A 22,378-nucleotide genomic window follows, 5' to 3' on the forward strand; every position below is an offset into this window, starting at 1 on the left:
ACTAGTATTTCTTACATTTCATATTTTAGTTGGTATAGTACTACCACTCGTTTCTTCACATTATATACGTACAATATATATGGCCAACATCATATAGCCAGGAGTTTAGTTGTCAAAGAATTTCAGGGTGCTTAGTTTTGTCAAAGAATTCCAGGATGCTTAGAGGGTGCTTGGATCCAAGGGACTTATTTTAGTCTGACTAAAAATAGTCTCTTTAAGAGGCTAAAGTTCCAAGAACCCCTGACTAAAGAGGGGCTAAAACTAGTCTTGAGACTAAAAATTTTTAGTCAGGGGTACCCCTACTAAAATGTGGATTAGTCCTCTCTCTACGCATTTAACTCCTCTCCTTTAACACAGGCGAGTTCTAGATTGGAGGGTTTGGAGGATAATAAATGCTTAACTTGATTTTAGCCTTTTTAGTATTTGGATCCAAGCATGGGTGAGGCTAGCATGTTTTAGTCCCACTACTTTTAGTCATGTGACTAAAACGTATCCAAGCACCCTCTTAGTTTTATTTGAGGGGTGGGTTGTGCTGGACACCATTATTGTGACTAGCCTTTTTAATAGTACTATATGCATAATTTGGTGACGAGCGCTCTCTTTATGCACCACCTTTTTTTCAATTTCAAGTTTTGCTCCATGGCGCAATCCATCGATACTACTGTTGTACAAAAGTATACATTTTTTAAAAGGCTAGAGGGCGGGGCAGTCTAGCTTGGTCGGTTTCACGAGAGGCGAGGGCCTTTGTGATTTGAGGGCTCATTACTGCTGGAAGGCGGGGCCTTGTGATTTGACTGCTCGTATAAAAGCGCCGACGACCTAATCGAGGAGGAGCAAAGAACCGTGCGGTATACTCACGTTTTCCACTGGAGTAGTACTGCGACGGAGGAGCACGAAACACGGCAGCCCAGTGCCATATGGCGATAAAAATGATCTAATTTGCTAGTCATCTCATTGTTAGCATTGTTCTATTCATTCCCTCGAAAAAACCATTGTTCTATTCATGCCTCGCAGAGAACGTGACATGTGCGGCGAAACACCCGAAGCCAAAGATGAAACACTGGAGCAAAAGAAGAAGGAAGATTATCACCCCAAATGATCTAATTCGCCGCGGAGTCGTAACTGCTTCTTGATCGCCTCCACGACCTCCATCTCCTTGCGCGTCTCCTCCGCCATCTTCTTCATTTTGTCCATGACGCGGGATTTCTCGACGCGAGCCTTCATCATCTGTTCCACGGCCGCATTACGTACCTTGACAGCAGCCGGGTGCTCGATGCGGAGCTTCGCCAACTCCTCCTTCTGTTCCATGACGAGGGCCTGCAGCATCTTCATCGAGGAACTACTATTCTCATGCAGCTTCTTCCAGCCGGCATTCTTCTCCTTCAACAAGTCGATCTCGTGGCAGAGCTTCGCCTTGTCCTCCTGAAGTCGCAGGATTTCGCCGGTCGCCTTCTTCTCCGAGGCAATGCTCTTCTTCAGCAGCATCACCAAGCCGGCGGTCAACTCCCCCTGCTGATTGAGCTCAGCGGGCATGTCGTCGAGGCTCTCCTTCAGCAACTCCATCAAGCCTTGGATGAACTCCTTCTGCTTATTGAGCTGATCGGACATGCCGTCGAGGGATAACGACTCCAGCTCCACCGGCTCGGCATGTTCACCTTCGCGGCTAGGGCGCTCCTGGGAGCCATCGCCTGCCCGTGAGAGATCTTTCGAGGTCTCTGCGTGGCGGCGAGCCCTCTTTTTTTCTGCAGCCTTGGTTGCCGCTCCCTTGTTAAGAGTAGTTCTCGACCTAGAGCTCTGCTCACCGGCCATGGCAACGACGGACGAAGAAGAAGCACTTATGAGGAGGAAAGGTAGAGTAATTTTCGGTTAGGTAGTTCCCCTTTTTATAACCTAAGTACTAGCACTAGTACTAATACCTACATAGTGGGAACACGTTCCAGTTTGGTACGTACTAGTAGGTGTGAGCAGGCTTTCGAATGTGATGGGAACAAGGTAAAGATTAATTGATGGTTTTGGTTTCGAGGCCCGAAACGGCTCCCGATGAGTTTAGCGGAACATAAATTTCAAGTACTACACTGCTCAAATGTGTAAATATTATGTTACTGTCAAAAATTGGCACAAAATACGAAGGAGACCAATGGAAGTACTACTAGCAACCCACGATTTAACTACTCGCATGCGCGCAGTGGAGTAATAATGTCTTTCTTCCGCCCTCACGTCCACTCAATTTGCATGCGTTGTATTAATTGACCATCAATGAAGTGAACGACTTTACACGCGTCAAATTATCACATGGGGTGGATCTTGGTACAAAATTGCGTCCGCCCGTGTACCCGCGTGTGCGTGCGAGGGAATGAGTGCGTGCGTGGCGTGCGTGCACATCTTGCTTCGTGCATGTACCGCCAATATGGCTCAGGGAGGACGAGTACATTTTTCTGGAACCAGCAGCACATCACTGTGATCAATCCACGCAAGGAGGTCGCGACAACGCCTCCACATGTTCCACGTGGCTTCATGAACTGTAAGAGAGACACTGTGTAGCGTGCCATTGGTATTCTAATTTACGTGTTTTGCACATACTCGAAGTACTAGTAAGGTACACGCGCATTGCATGCATCAGATTTTGCAACCAAATTATAAATAAATACCACACTATAGCATGTAAGCTCTGAGTCATATATGCCTGATGTAGCCCTTCGTTTAATTCTTATAGTTCATCTCATTCAAAATCAATTAGTTTTTATAAAAAAGCTAAGAACGCGGGAATAGGAAAAACATGGGATTATAGTGGAATGTCGTCTTGAATCCTACAGGATTGTACGAGTGTTCGATTGTGCATAGAAAAAACGCAGAATTCTTTCAAAGAGGTTTGAGTGGATGGGATGTTTCCTATGAAATCTAGTGCAAATGAATCATATGGAAAAATTCCTGTGGTTTACAATCCTACGAATCAAACAACCAAGATAGGGAAATTCCTAATGATTAGAATCCTCCAAAATTCCTTTGAGAATCCGTTGAATCAAAGAAGCCCTTAATCTATTTTATGATTCATGGAATTGTGCGTTGTAAAGCATAAAGTAAAAACAAATAATGGCAATTCAACTAGAAAAAAAGTTTGGGCAGTTATTATATGGAAGATTCTAGAACAAAAGATAACCACTGTTGTTTTGAGGTTTGTGCATTATGCTTAAGTTCAACCATGGAGTCTGCTAGATTGTACATGTGGCAAAATCCGGTGGGGGGCTAGAAGATGGTGCGAGGGGCCGAGTGGAGGGAGACTATGAAGGAATGCACAAGTGCGAGATCGATATTTAGAGAGAGGGGGCGAACACGTGCGCTGTTGCGCAGTGGCGGAGCCATGTAAAATAAATGAGCTAGGGGGCCAGGCATTGCTAATCCTTTACGAGGAGGGTCAATTCATGAACTTAAACCATTTTTAGCAGCAATTGTCTAATGATCACATTCATATTAGCCTCGATATATAGTGATGTTAGGGGGGAGGGGGGCAGGGCCCTTACTGCCCCCTGTCTTCGCCATTGTGCACGCGTCTGAGAGATGAAGCGGAAGGCATTGATGATGAGAGGGGGGCGTTGGATATATAATTAATGTCGGTGTATTAGCTATATATGTTAATCCTATATAGAGAGGTATAGATTGATCGATGTGGACGTGGGAAAGAGGGTGAGACCTCACTGGATATATCGATTGATCGGTTTGTGTGGAAAACTATGAAAGACCTAGCTATATACACACATACATAGAGGAACATCGATCGTTGCGCATGCACGCGTGAGAGATAAAGAATGCCCGATATGATGGAGAGGGGGATGTGTGTGGGTGTGTGCCTTCATGGGAGACCGACCTGAAGAAAAAGATTGCATGCGTGCGATGGATAATGCCAACTGGTAGTGTGTGTGCATGCATGCACGAGAGAAAGTTAGTGGTACAATTATAAAGAGAAGACTACTGTGTGGGTGTAAAAGAATAGGTGAGGTCATAATCAATGTAAAGTTGAATTCAAATATTTGAATAAGAGATCCTGATGTTTGAAACCCATGCATGCATGAATATAACGGAGATCTGCGCCGTGTGGTTTGGAAACGAGCATGTTGTAATGTATACACATTGAACAAGGTCAGACTAATTTGAATTTGAGATACCGATGGCAGACATCATTTGGCCACGTCGCATCCGTGCATGGACACACTATTCTAATTGGAGATGATGGGCGGCTTTCGCATCACATATCTATATCTATACCCCTATATATATTATATTTTATATCTTTTTATATTGTGTGCGGGTAACTTTAACTTTGAAAGATGGTCGTTCGATGAGGCGAATCCAATGGTCCAAAGATGGCAAATTTGAGCACTACTGGCCGTTGGATATCATCTAGATTCCACCAGATTTCGCCACATGTATAATCTAGAAGACTCCATGGTTGAACTTAAGCATAATGCACAAACATTAAAACACAAGCACTTCTTATTTGTTCTAGAATCTTCCGTATCAGAATTGCCCAAATGTTTTTCTACATGATTTGCCATTATTTGTTTTTACTTTATGTCTTACGACGCACAATTCCATGAATCTTAAAATAGATTAGCTTTCTTATAAAAACTAGATGATTTTGAATGAAATGAACTATAAGAATTAAACGAACATCTACATCATGCATATATGACTCAAAGCTTGCATGCTATAATGTGGTATTTATTCATAATTTGGTTGCCAAATCTCATGCGTGCAATGCACGTGTACCTTACTCTAGTCTAAATGGTGTTTGTGTGCGTGTTGTGCGTGTTGAGGTGCAAATTGTCTTTTTTGGGTACACGTTAAGCTTGTTCTTCCGAAATTTCAAGCCGCGCCTTGTTATGCCGAAATTTCAAGCTAGCGTCTCTGTCTATCGTGCTGCGAAACAACCGCCTCTTCAACCCGCGCCTTGTTAGCCCGAAATATTTAAGATATATCTTTGTCTCGTTGTGCTCCGACAAATCCCTCCATCTCAACCCGCGCCTTGCTATTCAGAAATTACAACGCGCGCGAAAACTCCCACCTCCTGTGAAATCCCGACACGCGAAATGCCCGTGGTACCCCTGAACCGAAAGAACCGCCTCAAATCGGTGGGGGTACTTTTGTAACTTACCCCACATTTCGGACAAGCGCGTCTCTAAACCATGGTTCCCCACTGCCATCCCATCCGCCCACCCATTCGTACACCGAGGACGCGAAAACCCGTGACGAAACCCCACACCCTACTCCGTCCGCCACCCAGCCGGAGCCTCTTCCCCGACGACGTCGTCCACAGCAACACCTCGACGTCCCTCATCCATCGTACCGGATGAGGATCCGTCGTCGATCTCATCGTCCCGCCGGTTCAGCCACCCCGTCCTCCACCTCCAAGGAGCTGCCCCGACGTTCCCCTCGTCTTTCACGCCACCTCCATTCCCACACCGCCGTCTTCACCTGCACCACCGGAAGAGCATCATCATCACCGTTTCCTCGGATGAAGCTGCGGCCTAATCGGCGCCACCAAAGAGGTTATACACTAATTGCTGCATTTTCTTCTTGATTCGATCTCACGGTGCTGTCGGCGCTCGGTCCCGAGCCGACACGGCACGGCTCCATCCACGGCGGCGTCGCCGGCCACTTCCTCCACGGTGTCGTTCCCTCGGCGACGACGTCCACATCAGTAGGAGCTGCTGCTGCTTTAGCTCTCGCTTGCGCTGCTGCTCTGCTCTTGCTCTCGGTCCCCTGCCTGGTCTGCTCTTGCTCGCGCTGCTGCTCTCGCTCTTGCTCTTGCTTGCGATGCTGCTCCGATTTAGCTACACTTCAGTCGACTGAATCGACTTTTTGGTCAGTTGATTTTCAGGGGGTGGGGGGGACTCACCGGGGTGAAGGAAGAACCAGCCGCAGCGGGGAGGGGGGCTCGCCGGAGAGGTACCCCACTATCTATCTTAGGGTTTAGGATGGGGCGGTGGTCGTCGGCGGTGGCGGAGCGTTGGCGGGGCGGTGGCGTGGGGATCGCCGGAGAAAAAGCTCGGCACGGGGGGGGCCTAGAGGAATGGCCGGGGCGGCGGCAGACCGGCGGTGGGGAGTGTTTTCGGGGCGGGCGGGGCGGCGCACCGCCGGCCGCGGGCGGCGGGGGCTGCTGTTTGGCCGGTGGTGGCTGGCGGCTCAGGGGGTGGAGGTTGAAGATGAACCGCAGGCCCTTGATTTTGTATCCAACGGCTGCAAAATCGACTGACCAGAGATGAAAAAGTCAGTCGACCGACGTGTAGCCTCACCTTGCTAGTGCGTTCAGTTTCGACAGCAAAATTCAGTTTCGACAGCAAAATTCAGTTTCGACAGTTAAGTTCAGTTTCGACAGTTAAGTTTAGTTTCGACAGTTAAATTCAGTTTCGACAGTTAAGTTCAGAGATGAGCGGCTGATGTATTTTACATCTAGCACTTTGTGGTTATGTATTTTACGTCATGTATTGGAGATGCTATTAGAATTCCAGTCAGGTTAACGTTGTTCGTTGTCTCTCTTGTCCTGCTTCAGCCTCGGTGTCGTACAACTCACCGGAGCTGCTCCAACGACGAAACCCTCCATCACAGTGGAGCAGTACCTCGGGCTCCATCTCCAGACGCCTAAGATCTTCTTCCCCTCCTCCGACAGCCAAGTCAGCCGGGGCATCCTCACCGGCCAACCCAATCACGCTGAGATCGACATGGCTTGGCCAAAGAGGATGTACACTTGTTGCATCTCTTTTTTACTCTACATGTTATATATATTGTCCACTGAGCACTCGTAGTAACGGGAAATACGATTATGTTATCCTACTATATGACAAGCAGTGAGGTACCAGGAAACTTAGCTATCCGCGATGGACTCTCTTGAACGCCATCATTATTTATCTCTGCGCGTTTGAGCTGTGCATTTGTCGATGCGCCTGGGAGTTGAGCTAGTATGGCAGTGGCCAGGGTCCAAAGTAATAGAAGTAGCACAAAAATATTTTTTTAGTGTAGGATTTTCCTTGCTCAAGCCTGCCTACTAGAATCGCCAGTGCTTGAAAGGAAAAGTGAATGAAAAACATCGGCATTGGAAAGTTTCCTATGGTACTACTTTTTCATGAATTTGGTGCAAAGGAATGGAGCAAAGGAAAACTGTAGGATTTGTTCCTTTAGTGTCTCCTTGAAAGAAAAACCGTAGGAATTCTAATTTCCACTTCTCCTCCTTTTCATATTCCTATTCATCAAGCACAAGACTAAGAGATAGTAGCATAATAGAATTATAACCGTACATTTTCTTGTGGTTTGACTTAATCTGTAACATCCCAAATTTTGAATTTGGTATGTTATACATAGATCATCATTGCATATCATATTTTATTGCATTTTGACAAATCCTCGATAAATCCTAAGCAACTCAAGGACCCTCGGAGAGAGTTGGGGATTTTCTCGAATTTTCATATTTGATTTTCATCAAATAATAAGACAAGGATTTTGGTTTTAATTATTTTCTCTCCGGAAAAATATTTCTTTAAACAAAATATATGAGAGGAGAAAATATGACTTCTCCAAAACAATTGAAATACTGGAGGAAAAATGTTAAAATCATTTATTGGAATTTATTCGGATTTTATTTGCAATTTTTATTGCATTAAAAATATTGCATGTTTTCAAAATATTTATTTTGTGTTAAAAAAATGTTCACCCTATTCTAGATTTTCTAACTAGACGGGGAAAATTTATTTTATATTTTTCTGACTTTTATTTATTTTTCTATGAATTTTTCCGCGGAACGTATTTAAAATAAAAAAAACACGCGCGCGCCCGCCGTGCCGAGCCCAGCCGCGCCAGGCCGCCGGCCCACCCCGCGTCTCTCTCCTCTCCGCGCACGGGACGCCGCCGCGCCGTGTCCTCCATGGACACGGGACCGAGCCGCCGCCGGAGCTTGCCCCCTCCTCCAAGCCGAGCTCTCCGCCCCCTTTATATACCCGCGCCCCGCCCCCCTCTCTCTCTCACCCCGCCGCCGCCTGCCTTGCCCGCCGCCGCCGCCGGAGTTGAGCTCGGGAGCCGCCGCCGCCGCCGTTTGCCGCCGCCCCCTCGCCGCCCCTCGCCCTCCCCGAGCACCCCGCAACCCGTCGCCCCCGCCGCCCTCGCCGGAGCCCCGCCGAAGCCGCCCCCGACGAGGTACTGCCTCGCCTCGTTCGTTGCCGGTTTTTGTTAAAAAAACCCTTCGTTTTAAAAAAAAAACCCTAGATCGGTTTTTTTCGGTTTTATTATTTTGCGAGCGTTCACCGAACCGTTCGTTTTAACGAACGCGTTCGTCGGTTTTTCTCTATTAACAAACGTCCGTTCTTTAACCGTTCGTCCGTTTTTCTTTTTCGTCGGAGTTTTTCCGTTATTTTCTCAGATTCGATTTCTGATCGAATCTTCGTTTCTGTTTAACTTCTCGCTCGTTTATCGGAATCAGGCAATTCAAGCGCCTAGAGTTTCATCTCGAAATTCTCTTTCCGTTTAACCTACTCAAACAAGATTTTGCTACAGTAAAATTTGACCTAGATCCAGATTAGTAAACGAAGCTTGTTTCTTTCGCAGTTTGACTTTCGTTGCTTCTTTCGAGTTGATTCTTTTTGCAAACCGGAGTTCTTAAGTTGAACTTTCTGGTTGGATCTTTCATTCGAGTTTTACCTGTGCATTAGATGAGTACTGATTGTATGCTTGTTTGTTTGCGATAGAGTACCCGGAGTGTGCCGCTTGTTACTTCGAATCGCTAGGTTTTGCGGATCATCAGCAAGGCAAGTAACACTTTGATCATATACCTTCCATACCCAGTTTTTATTGCATTAGATCTATTCCTCAAACAATTGCATGATTAGGATCTAATTAAATTGTGGGTATTGGGAAGTAGTTGAGGTAGTGCCTATTACCTGTTTTATTATCAAACCCTTGGGAGTTACTTCTACGTTTGCTATTATATTGCCATGCTATGCTCGTAGACATGGATTGGGTTTGAGAGATTTCCATGACAGATGTGAGATTGTTAATTAATGGTTTACTTAAGGTGGCAACTAAAACTCACATCTGGGTGGATTGAGGTACCTGGGTATTCCGGGATTGCCTGTTTTTCTTTTGGACCGCCACCCAGGTTCAAAGGGATCATGAGATTATTCATGCTAGAAACTTCTGTGTGCAGCCGCAAGCTATTATGGGCTCTAGCATAGTTGACTAAGTTGTGCGAACTCTTACAGTGGTAGACTAGCAGATGTAGGGGAAAGTAGGTGTAACTGTCTACCCATACGTAAGGTGCAAACACTTCTGAAAGACTGTGTCTCGGTCATCCGTTACTCAAACACCATGTAGTGCGAGTAATTCAACGGAGGAGATCGAGTCTTGTGGGGAAAAGTGCACAAACCCCTGCAGAGTGTACAAACTAATCATGGTTAGCCGTGTCCCCGGTTATGGACAACTTGAGTATCTAGTACTTGGATTATCATGTGAATCTCATCACAATGTTACTTCTAATTAATTTTGTTGGGTTATTGATGACATTTAATTGGGATTGAGATGCTGTCAACCATCTCAATGTTTCACAACCACCATGATAGTTAAATAAAATTTATTCCTTTGAAGTAGGATAAAATTGGCTTTTCACAAAACTGTAACCATAGAGCTTTCCACCAGCCATATATGCATGTCGTATAGCATTATTATTGTTCATTATTCTCTATGTGTTACATTGCCAGCATATTCTATGTGCTGACCCGTTTTCGGGCTGCAACGTTTCATGTTGCAGACTTTTCAGACGACGAGTAAGGTGCCTTAGGTCGTGGTCTTATACTCAGTGATGCCGCTGGAGTTGATGGACTCACTTATCTTCCAAGTCTTCCGCTGTTATCGTTATTAGATGGCCTTAAGCCATATTTATCATACTTATTCTCTTTGGAGATATTCGATGTAATAAGTGTGTGATTGCTACTCTGTTATAAATCCTCCATTTGTACTGTGCGTGTCAGCATTACTGATCCAGGGATGACACTGGTGCACAGCAGCACAGACCATTTGAGGTCTGGTCGCTACATAATCTCACCATGCTTTTTTGCATCATGTGATCTTCCAATTGTTGTGAATCAAACACCCAGATTGGCAGAAATCCTATGTTTTTAAATTCTCTGTTTTGCACATGCATTCCTATCCTATTCCTGTCTATTTCCTATCCATGCATTGTTAGAATCCTCAAATTCAGACAAGCCCTTACTCAATTACTTCTGTTACAGATTTGTGTCAATGAAAACCTTGTGTGGTTTGTCCTGCTCCTGCGGCGCTGTGTTCCACCCCGGCTCAGCTGCTCCAACGACGGAAGGGTTCACCACAGCAGGGATCCGCTCTCCAGACTGTCTTTCGCCGCCTTTGATCTTTTTCCCCGCCGCCGGCAGCCACGGCAACTGCATTACCATCATCAACTGAGCAGATGACCTTGAGGACTACACGGGTCTGCAAGAGAGGTCGCACTCTTCCGTGTCTGCTTACGTTATGCATCACTTAATATGATGACATGCTACATTATCGTCGTGTTCACCTATTAGACTCCGAGTCAGGTCCAAACTAATGCTGAAACTTGAGTTTTTAAATTGTTGTGGGGTACATATTGGGGCAGCAATTAGTACTATCTGTCTACTATCTGGTTAATCTCCTGTGTCTACTATGAGTTTCATGTTGGGTGCAAACAAACATTAAAGGAGCCATTATTTGTATTTTTTAACTAAAGCTATTATCTGCCTGCTATCATTGGTTTTGGGTCTATCCACAGTTTGCTACCATCACTCTGGATTTGTGCATGCACTCCTTACATAATCTCAGTATGTTTTATTCCTATGCATGCCAGTTATTGTACACAATGGAACTGATCATGTAGAGCAAAAGAGACGAGCCTTGCGTGGCAATAAAATTTCATGCAGACGTTGTTCCATGGTGGGCGCAAAGGCAGCCCCCCTCCACCCATTTCGGATCGTAATCAAGAGGAAGATAACTGTTCTGAGGGGGATTCAGAAGGAGAAGACCACTCCTATTTACCCCATGAGGTCTTCGCTCTAACTTGGCATGCTGATGTTGGTAATATCATGCATCATGCATATGGTGTGTAACGCCCACGATGCGGCTATATCTCCCACGTGTCGAGGCACGACTTAAAGGCATAACCGCGTTGTGGTTTTGTCGCAAGAAGGGTCATCTTCACACAATCCCATGTAATGAACAAGAATGGGATAAAGAGTTGGCTTACAATCGCCACTTCACACAATACATAAATAAAATCATACATCAATCAGAGTATACACATAGGTCTGACTACGGAACCAAAAGAAAAGAAGACAACCCCAAATGCTAGATCCTCGATCGTCCCAACTGGGCTCCACTACTGATCATCCGGAAAAGAAACATAGTAACGACCACGTTCCTCGTCGAACTCCCACTTGAGCTCGGTTGCGTCATCTGCACTGGTATCGTCGGCACCTGCAACTGTTTTGGTAGAATCTGTGAGTCACGAGGACTCAGCAATCTCACACCCGCGAGATCAAGACTATTTAAGCTTATGGGTAGGATAGGGTAATGAGGTGGAGCTGCAGCAAGCACTAAGCATATATGGTGGCTAACATACGCAAATAAGAGCGAGAAGAGAAGCAACGCAGCGGTCGTGAACTAGAAGTGATCAAGAAGTGATCCTAAAACTACTTACGTTCAAGCATAACAGAAGAACCGTGTTCACTTCCCGGACTCCGCCGAAAAGAGACCATCACGGCTACACACGCGGTTGATGTATTTTAATTAAGTCAAGTGTCAAGTTCTCTACAACCGGATATTAACAAATTCCCATCTGCCACATAACCGCGGGCACGGCTCTCGAAAGTTTATACCCTGCAGGGGTGTTCCAACTTAGCCCATTATAAGCTCTCACGGTCAACGAAGGATATTCCTTCTCCCGGGAAGACCCGATCAGTCTCGGAATCCCGGTTTACAAGACATTTCGACAATGGTAAAACAAGTCCAGCAAGACCACCCGAATGTGCCGACAAATCCCGATAGGAGCTGCACATATCTCGTTCTTAGGGCACACCGGATGAGCAGTCCGTACAACTAAAACCAGGCCTCAAGTTTCCCCGAGGTGGCGCTGCAAAGGGCTCTAGTTTGGACCAACACTCGGAGGAGCACTGGCCCGGGGGTTAAAATAAAGATGACCCTTGAGTCTGCAGAACCCAAGGGAAAAAGGCTTAGGTGGCAAATGTTAAAACCAAGGTTGGGCCTTGCTGGAGGAGTTTTATTCAAAGCGAACTGTCAAGGGGGTCCCATAAATCACCCAACCGCGTAAGGAACGCAAAATCAAGGAACATAACACCGGTATGACGGAAACTAGGGCGGCAAGAGTGGAACAAAACACCAGGCATAAGGACGAGCCTTCCTTTACCAAGTATATAGATGCATTAATTAAAATAAGATATATTGTGATATCCCAACATATCCATGTTCCAACATGGAACAAACTTCAACTTCACCTGCAACTAGCAACGCTATAAGAGGGGCTGAGCAAAAGCGGTGACATAGCCAAACAACGGTTTTCTAGGAAGGGTGAAAAAAGGTTAGAGGTTCATTGGGAGGCTTGATAAGCAAGTGGTAGGTAACGCGGCATAGCAATAGAGCGAACAACTAGCAAGCAAAGATAGAAGTGATTTCGAGGGTATGGTCATCTTGCCTGAAATCCCGCTAGGAAGAAGAACGAGTCCATGAAGAAGACAAACGGACGTAGTCGAACGAATCCTCACAACTCCGGAACGAAACCGAAGCTAACGAGAGAAGCAACCCGGAAAGAAACAAACAACATAGTAAACAACCATCACATACACATGGCATGATGCACAAACAAGTATGATGCATGTCCGTTTTAATGAGCATGGCATGGCAAAGTGCAACAAACAATACTACAAATTAAGTGGAGCTCGATATGCCACGAGTTGCATATTGACAAAACACCACATCAAATATTTAGTTCTCTTTCGTTTATGTACCCAACAATATTAAATGTTATTAAACATGGCAAGAGGTGAAGCATAGTAAGACTATCTATCTAGGCAAGTTTAAATGAGGCCAGAACAACAAACAACAATTTCAGAAAATCCTCATATGCATATTTTGGAATTGGTACTGTTCTTCCATAAACACAATTTTAATGTTGTTAAACAGCAAAATAAAGAGCACCATGTTAATCTATGCATTTTTCTACCCCATTTACATATAAAGTTTATTTAAATCCGAGCTACGGTTATTTAGTTATGAAATAAATCATTTTAACATGGCATTTGAGCAAATTTAATCAAACAGCAATTTAGACATTTTAAACATGGATGAGAGTGGCATAATGTGAAACTAGACAGAATTCTAAGCATTTTACATATTAAAATCATTTTAATCCGATGCACCATTTGTGAGTTATTAAATGCATGATCTAGAGGGACTTTTCTGTAAATCTGTAAACTCCTGGATAATTGGACAAATTCGCAGCGGAAGGAAAAAAACTACATGGGCTGAATCTGGATCGACTGGGCTGCTCACGTTGGGCTTGAGGAGGCGCTGGGCATCTGGGCTGCGAGCGAAGCAGAGGAGGCCTCGCGCGGCGAGTGGCGCTCGTCCACGCTGGCGCTGGACCGGTCAACGCGGGGCGATGCTCGTTCCCGGGCAGAACGAGAAGTAGGGCGCGGAGGCGTCAGCCCCCGGTTCGATGCAGAGGCACTGGCCTCGAATGACGATGGCGACAGCAGGAACTCTGGCAGGCGACGGGGAGGCCTGCAGGAGGCGGACGGCGGCGGGGATCCACCGGATCTGACGAGGGGAGCCGGTCCCCGATGGTGGGAGTCGAGTAGGACGACGGCGGCTCGGCTCCTGCGAAGAATTAAAGAGAGCGAGTGAGTTCCGAGAGGAGAGACAGGGAGAAGAACGGAGGGAAGAACGGGCGCAGCTTGGCTGACTGGAGATTCGCCGGAAGCGTGAGGGCACGGCGGCTGGAGGGCAAGAGAAACCCCAGGCGCTTGGGGCTGCGCTGTTGCTGCTACTACTACTGGCGGCGAAGGCGAGCTCCGGCTGGCGAGGGACTTGGCGAAGGAACGGCGACGCAGCAGGGACACGGCGGGAACTGCGCGGGAATGGAGGCAGGGCACGAATTCGGCCGGTCTTGGTAGCGTACGGCGCGACGACGAGGACAACAGCGGCCATGGCGATCTCCTGCTATAGCAAGTACAGGGACAGAGAGAGATATGAGAACGAGCAACGGGGAAAGGAAGATGCGCGGGAGGAAGGAGAGGGACGGCCTGGGTGCTGGTCTTGGCAGGTTCGGGCGGCGGATGGAGCAGCTCCGGCGGTGGCGCTCGGGATGAGCAGGGATCGACCCCTGGCTCTCTCTTGCGGGTGTCCCTGGTTGGAGGGGATGGATCGATGGAATTGGGGGCGACGAGTGGTTGGCCCGATTGGAAAATCGAGGAAGGATTTTTGATCGGGAGGGGATCCCGAGGTGGGAGAGGAGCGGCGGCGAGGAGGGACAGATGTCCTAGATTTTAGGGTTTGGGTCTAAAAAATGGACTAGGGGTCTATATATATACGAAAGGGGAATGATTTGGATCCTTCGATTGCGATCGGGCGGTCCGGAATTAATGGGTTAGGGAGTCCAAAAGAGAAACCGAAGATAATTAGAGGATATTTGGGGATGATCCGGATCCAACGGTGACGACTGCCCCGGTCGGGTTCGGGGAAGGTTTCGGACGCGCACGAGAAGGGGTTTTGTGCATTGTGCAGAGAGGCTCAAACGGTCGGACAACAAAAGAACGGTTGGTCTCGAAAGGGAGAACGAAGGCAACAGGGAAAAGCGGGAACTACGAACGGATGCAAGTTTTTTAAAAAAAAACTGATGGCAACGAAGTGTCGATGCAATGCGGATGATGAAATGATGAAATGCAACAAACAAATAAATACACGCGACGATCACGAAGAACGTGGAAGCCGTCTGGAGCGTCGGTCTTGGGGCGTCACATGGTGCCTTGCATTGCTTATTGTATACATTAAAGATGTCATCTGCTTAGTTTAGACATGCTTTGTGTCGATGCCATCTATTTAGTTTCTTTATCGTATATGTGAATCATGCAATGCCATCTTGTCTAGCCAGGCATCATATATGTGAATTTTGCAATGCCACCCTGGTTAGCGAGTCATCTTATATGTGAATTATATCATGCCATCATTTTTTTATTACGTGTTAAATTTGTCAACAATTTTAGTACATTCAATTACTCTTCCTGTGCATCAGCCATTCGGCACGGTCATGGAAAAATCTGGAGTGGAAACAAGGTCTTCAGAGCAGACAATGCTATCTGACGAAGCGCGTGTCTTGCTGGTTACCGATAGCTCCTCAGAGGAGGATTCAGAGACAGATGACCAGTCATATTCCCCCCCCCCGAGGTGCATGCCCTAACTTGGCAGGGTTATGTTGCTCATATCGTGCGTATGGTATCTTGCATTGCTATGTCATTTGCTTAGTTTAGACATGCTTTGTGTGAATGCCACCTGTTTAGTGTCTAATTACCATATATGTGAATTATGCAATGCCATCTTGTTGCAAGACATTATATATGTGAATTATGCAATGTTATCTTGTTGCAAGGCATTATGTATGTGAATTATGCAATGCCATGCTGTTTAGGCAAGCGTCATATATGTGAATTATATCATGTCGTCCTTTTTTTGTATTTCTCATTGCTTTTGTCGACAATGTTTGTATATTCAACTGCTCTTCCTGTGCATCAGCCATTTGAATTGGTGATGGAGAAATCTGGAGTGAAAACAAGGTCTTCAGAGCAGACAATGCTACCTGCTGAAGCACATATCTTGCTGGTTACAGATAGCTCTTCAGAGGAGGATTCAGAGGCAGATGGCCAGTCCTATTATCCCCCTGAGGTGTATGCTCAAACTTGGCAGGGTTATATTACTCATATAATGCATATGTTGTATTGCAATGCTTAGTTTTTACATCATATACACAATATTGAATGCCATCTCCTTAGTTGACACATCATATATGCGATTGCCCTCTGCTCACTTCCTTAGTATATAAATCATATATTTGAATTATGTCATGCCATGATGTTTACATAGACAGCATGTATCTGAATTATGGCATGCCAACCCATTTTCTAAAGACATAATATAGTTATATCATCTCATCCTATTTACATAGTCATCATATTTTAAATTATGTCATTCTATCCGTGAATTATATCATGCCATCATGTTTCCATCGACGGCATGTTTGTGATTTATGGCATGCCAACCACTTTAATAGACACATCGTATAGTTATATCATGTCATCCTGTTTACATAGTCATCATATTTTGAAGTATGTCATTCTATCCTGTTTAGTTAGCCATCATACATGTGAAATTGTGTCATGCTATCCTGTTTAATTAGCCATCATATATGTGAAATTATGTCCTGCTATTCTGTTTGCTTAGACAACATAAATGTGAATTATTTCATGCCCTGTTTTCTTCCCTACTATCCATTGCACAAGTCTATCTTACAATGTCTGTACATTCAATTACTTTTCTTGTTTATCAGCCATTTCAATTGGAGGGAGTGATGGCAGTATCTGTGGGAGTAAAAACACGGTCTTCAGAAAAGATCGTGCTACCTGTCGATGCAGATAGAACCATGGTTGTACTTGCCCAAGAACCAGCCCCACCACACATAACCCACACTCATGCAGATTGTACCCCTACCCAGTTGGACAGAGAACCAGCTACACCCCTTCTAACCCCAACCCCAGCAGATAGACACCCAGTTCCCGTTGACACAGCGCCGTCTCCACCACAGAGCACCCAAACATGAGCAGTTAGTAAGGCAACTGCAGTGCCCAAATCACGAGGACCACCACTCCGAACCCGAAGTCAACGCTTAAAGCAGAAGAAGAATTGTTCTCAGGTCAGGTTCCGTAGCTATGGTTCATACTACTTTGCTCTTGCATCACTGTATTTACTGATACCAACTAATTTCAAATTTGAAGGATGCAATTGAAACTCCAATGGCGCAACAGGTATGTTTTAAACCTATTTCTTCAACGTGTTTGGCTGTTTGCTGTTGTAACTTGCTCTATGTTGATTTCAGTTTCAGTTGAATAAACAGTTATGTTCTCATGCCATGCACATTACAAGTGTTGTTATTGTTGTGTAGTTTCCCACACTTATATTCTGTCTATGCTGCTTTGTCTTAAATAGATGTGATTCGAACTGTATCTATCTTGATTTGGCAACATAAACTAGAATGATATAGACCATACAGTGACCATACTACATAGATATATGTTTGTTTCATGTTGTTATCCTGTCCACCTTACTACTGAACTGGTTTACCAAAATGAGTTTCATATACTACATTGTAAACCTGAGATGTGTTTGTTTGTTTCTCTTTTAGAACGCGGATAAAATATTGGAGAAGAGTACCCTGTTATGCAATGGTAAAGGAAGTAATGCAGATAAGGTTCAAGATAGTGAGACATCCCTGTTGGTCTCCAAGAAAGCTGATAAAAACTATATTGAAGACACTGAGACAACCCCAAAGTCCTGTCTTGATGTAGTGTTCGAGTTACTGGCTACCACTGCTGGCACCAGCTCTTCGAACTCGTTGCCTGAATCAGTTCGGCTTCTTGAGTCTCAACTTCAAGTTGAAAGACATCGATCAGATGTTATGCGATAGGAAGCCGAAGGACTGAGGAAGTCCCTGCAGAATTCAGATGCATACTTTCTGGTGCAACAGCAAGCGCTGGAGGACTTAAGCGTCAAACAAGAGAAAGTTAATAAGCTTGCTAAGCATCTTGCCAGCATTATGGGTACCCAGGATATTGTTTCTTGAGCTCTTCTGAAGTGGTTTCAGTTCTGGACTTGTTTTGCTGCGGCGTTTATATGTTGTTGTGTTCCCTATATTTGCACTGGTGGCGAACTTTGATGCCCAGTGGATGTAATATGTGTAATAGCCGTGATAGCCTAGTGTAAGTTGCTTGCTTATTTATTTCCTTGTTGTCTTGTTTATTTGTTTGCTTGTAGTCAGTGCAGTTCTTTTTCTGCGGTTTGCTAGTGGCTGCAATAACCTACTTTTTAAAACTAGGCCACAATAACCATGGGCTAATATTTACTGTAGTGACACTCGGCCTCCTACGGGCCGTATAAACAGTGGGCCTTCTACGGGCCGTAGAAACAGTGGGCCTTCTACGGGCCGTAGAAACAATGGGCCTTCTATGGCCGTATCATCAATGGGCCTTATACGGGCCGTATGATCGATTGGCCAAACATGGGCCAAACAGACCGCATTCTGGCCGTAAATGGGCTAGAGTTGGAATCGTCCGTTCATGGGCCGACCATAACGGGCCATCGTTAATAGGCCGTATTTGATGATGCTATGAAAACGGCCCAACGTATTAACAGACCACAAACGGGCCGACTGTAACGACGGGCTGAATTTGGCCCACAAGCAGAAAATGACAGTAACGGGCCGTAAGTAAATGAATGCTGGAAAATAGCCCAAGAATAAATGGGCTCTGAGAAGACCGAAAGATAACATGTGCTGGAAACGGCCCAACAGAATAACGGGCCGTTAATGGGTATAAAGTGATACACTGTTCATTACGGGCTAGTTTCACCACGGGCCGTTAATGGGTGTAAAGTAATACACTGTTCATTACGGGCCAGTTTCAGCACGGGCCGTTAATAGGCCAAGAGTTACATAGGGCCTCATATGGGCCGAAAGACGTCATGGGCCAAACATGGGCCAGAAGTGAAAACGGGCTGGAATCATATTGGATGGCCTAGATGACGCTACTGGGCCTAATTCGAATAGGGTGTAACGGGCCTTGGGTTAGCGGGCTGTAAATGGGCTATATGCGAACAGGCTGTTAACAGGCTTTCCATGGGCCGGTCCGCCAGCTTTTGACCAAGTCAAACGGGCCGGCCTTTTCACAGGAATGGGCCACTGTTGGGCCGTGCCACGTGTCGACGTATCATAGGCGCCTTCTGTCCAATGAGTGGATGACATCTGTCCCAGCGATGAGCCAACACGTGTTTCCTCCAGCCAATGATGATTTTACACGTGGAAAATCCCCATTGGTCGGGGCTGTTAACGGGTTATCGGATCCAAAACCCGACCCGATAGCTTAACGGCGTTCCGTTACGGTGGATGCCACGTGTCGGTCACCCTGGACGAAAGCACTTCTATGACGCGCGATTTATCGTCATGGAAGTGGACACATCCGTGATGATAATTTTGGTAATGTCATGGAACACTTCTACGACAGCACAGGTATGACTATCTTGATTCTATCATAAATTTGTCATGGATGTACATGCATGACAAAAAACGCGACCTACTGTGACAAACACGTATCATCACGGAAGTGTATTTTTTGTAGTGTTTGTAATCTGAAAATATAAAAACAGCAAGGTAGCAAGCGATAAAAGTGAGCGTAAACGGTATTGCAATGCTAGGAAACAAGGCCTAGGGTTCATACTTTCACTAGTGCAAGTTCTCTCAACAATAATAACACAATTGGATCATATAACTATCCCTCAACATGCAACAAAGAGTCACTCCAAAGTCACTAATAGCGGAGAACAAACGAAGAGATTATGGTAGGGTACGAAACCACCTCAAAGTTATTCTTTCCAATCAATCCGTTGGGCTATTCCTATAAGTGTCACAAACAGCCCTAGAGTTCATACTAGAATACACCTTAAGACACAAATCAACCAAAACCCTAATGTCACCTAGATACTCCAATGTCACCTCAAGTATCCGTGGTATGATTATACGATATGCATCACACAATCTCATATTCATCTATTCAACCAACACATAGAACCTCAAAGAGTGCCCCAAAGTTTCTACCGGAGAATCAACACGAAAACGTGTGCCAACCCCTATGCATAAGTTCATGGGCGGAACCCGCAAGTTGATCACCAAAACATACATCAAGTGAGTCATGTGATATCCCATTGTCACCACAGATATGCAGGGCAAGACATACATCAAGTGTTCCCAAATCATTAAAGACTCAATCCGATAAGATTACTTCAAAGGGAAAACTCAATCCATTACAAGAGAGTATAGGGGGAGAAGCAACATAAGATCCAACTATAATAGCAAAGCTAGCGATACATCAAGATCGTGCCAAATCAAGAACACGAGAGAGAGAGAGAGAGAGAGATCAAACACATAGCTACTGGTACATACCCTCAGCCTCGAGGGTGAACTACTCCCTCCTCGTCATGGAGAGCGCCGGGATGATGAAGATGGCCACCCGTGATGGATCCCCCCCTCCGGCAGGGTGCCAGAACAGGGTCCCGATTGATTTTTGGTGGCTACAGAGGCTTGCGGCAACGGAACTCCCGATCTCTTCTGTTCCCCGATCGTTTTAGGGTATATGGGTATATATAGGAGGAAGAAGTACGTCAGGGGAGCCACGAGGGGCCCACGAGGGTGGAGGGCGCGCCCCCCTACCTCGTGGCTCCCTCGTTTCTTTCCTGACGTGCACTCCAAGTCTATCTGGTTGCTTTCCTTCCAAAAATAACTTCTCCAGAAGGTTTCATTCCGTTTCGACTCCGTTTGATATTCCTTTTCTTCGAAACACTGAAACAAGGGGAAAAACAGGAACTGGCACTGTGCTCTGGGTCAATAGGTTAGTCCCAAAAATAATATAAAAGTGCATAGTAAATCCCATAAAACATCCAAGATGGATAATATAATAGCATGAATACTTCATAAATTATAGATACGTTAGAGACGTTTCAGCATCCCCAAGCTTAATTCCTGCTCGTCCTCGAGTAGGTAAATGATAAAAGAAATAATTTATGAAGTGTGAATGCTAGCAGGTGCATAAGTTTGATCAATGATAATTTCAATCACCTTTTCTAGCATCATTATATGTCATAACAGTAGCTCAACTCATAGAACTTTGCATGATCAAGTAACAAACTATTCACATGTTAAAGTATAGATCATAAACTTTCTTGAAAACTAACAAACTATGTTCTCAGTCATCAAACAATTGCAATTCATCTTATTTTCAGAAGAGTCTATGTCAGAGCTTTGATTCAGCAAACTTCACATACTCAACTATCATTTAGTCTTCCATGATTGCTACCACTTAAAGCATATTTTTAGAACGAATAGTATTCATCGAACACAGAGAAAGATAGGGGCTTAATGTTTCGCCTCCCTACCTTTTACCTCAAGGGTAATGTCAACAGTAATAATTCATGCTCAAATATATTTGAATGGCCTTATATGCCTAGATGTTTCCATCACATGATGCTTGCCAACTAAAGAGTAGGCTGGAATGAGAAGGATTACTACTGACTCTTGCATAAAAGTAAAAGATAGGCCCTTCGCAGAGGGAAGCAGGGATTTGCAGAGGTGCCAGAGCTCGAAGCAAAAACAGAGATGAAAATAATTTTGAGAGGTATGCTTTCATTGTCAACATAACGACCAAGAGTTCCCAATATCTTCCATACTAGATACATTACAGGCGGTTCCCAAACAGAAAGGTAAAGATTTTACTCCCCCTCCACCAACAATCATCAATCCATGGCTTGCCCGAAACAACGGGTGCCTCCAACTAACATCAAACCTGGGGGAGTTTTGTTTGCAATTATTTTTGATTTGATTTTGATCTTTTGATCATGGGACTGGGCATCCCAGTTATCGACCATTTTCTCGTGAATGATGAGCGAAGTCCACTCATCGTTAGAATAACCCACCTAGCATGGAAGATATTGCTAACCCGTAGTCGCTACATGAGCGATTCGGGCATACAAAACAGATTATTATTTGAAGGTTTAGAGTTTGGCACATGCAAATTTACTTGGAACGGCAGGTAAATACCGCATATAGGTAGATATGGTGGACACTCATGGAAGAAACTTGGTTCAAGGATTTTGGATGCACAAGCAGTATTCCCGCTTAGTACAGATATTTTGGCTAGCAAAGGATTCTAAATAGCAAGCACCACATGTTAGAGGATCCATAACAATATAACTTATTCAAATATACCCAAGCATAACTCATTATGTTGTCTTCCTTGTCCAACTTCAACTAATTTTCTCAGGTTTGAAAATAATTAATGGGGATCACAATCATAGAAGATGTCCAAGATAGTATTATATGTGAAATATCTCTTCCTTCAATATTCTTTCATGAATTGTTCAAGTGACCAATACAATGTTTGCTAACCTTCAATAAATTTACCACCTCTACTTCTTATATGTGAAGGCATTACTCCCCATGGGTAAGGCATATCAAACATATATA

Source organism: Aegilops tauschii, chromosome 1 (genome assembly GCF_002575655.3).
Source record: "Aegilops tauschii subsp. strangulata cultivar AL8/78 chromosome 1, Aet v6.0, whole genome shotgun sequence".
In the NCBI taxonomy this organism is placed as follows: domain Eukaryota; kingdom Viridiplantae; phylum Streptophyta; class Magnoliopsida; order Poales; family Poaceae; genus Aegilops; species Aegilops tauschii.